This window comes from Penaeus monodon, chromosome 28 (genome assembly GCF_015228065.2).
Source record: "Penaeus monodon isolate SGIC_2016 chromosome 28, NSTDA_Pmon_1, whole genome shotgun sequence".
Classification (NCBI taxonomy): Eukaryota; Metazoa; Arthropoda; class Malacostraca; order Decapoda; family Penaeidae; genus Penaeus; species Penaeus monodon.
The window spans coordinates 10,585,925-10,586,423 of NC_051413.1; positions in this window are offsets into that span (position 1 = coordinate 10,585,925).

Sequence of the window (499 nt, forward strand, 5' to 3'; positions counted from 1 at the left end):
TGCCTTCAAAATTTACTCTCACTACACAAAAACGTGTATATAGAAGAGTTAATTAGATTATCACATTGATTTCATATCTATTCTTTTCTTTTTTTATTGTGGAAACAATAACAATGCGTTTTTCTATGCAAATCATATTCATGTAAAAAAAAAAAAATATATAATAAAATATGAAATACAATAAAAAATCATAATAAAAAAATTAAAAATTTGAAATAAAGATAAAAATAAATAAAAATAATTCCATACTAAATAAATTAAGTGTCCATCTGCTACACTAAATTACCGCGCCAGCTGTTGAAAACTACAACCAGGTTTCCCCGAGAAATTCATAATACCAGTAAAATTACTTAGTACGGTGAGCGATGAGCTAATTACTGTAAGAACTGTAACTGCCGACTATGCAGCTGAGACGCATGTTTTCAGCCTGTGTAAAAGTAGTGTGCACTTTAACTTGATACCTTTAGGGATGCTGAGCATTTCTTTCTCTCGTTTTTGC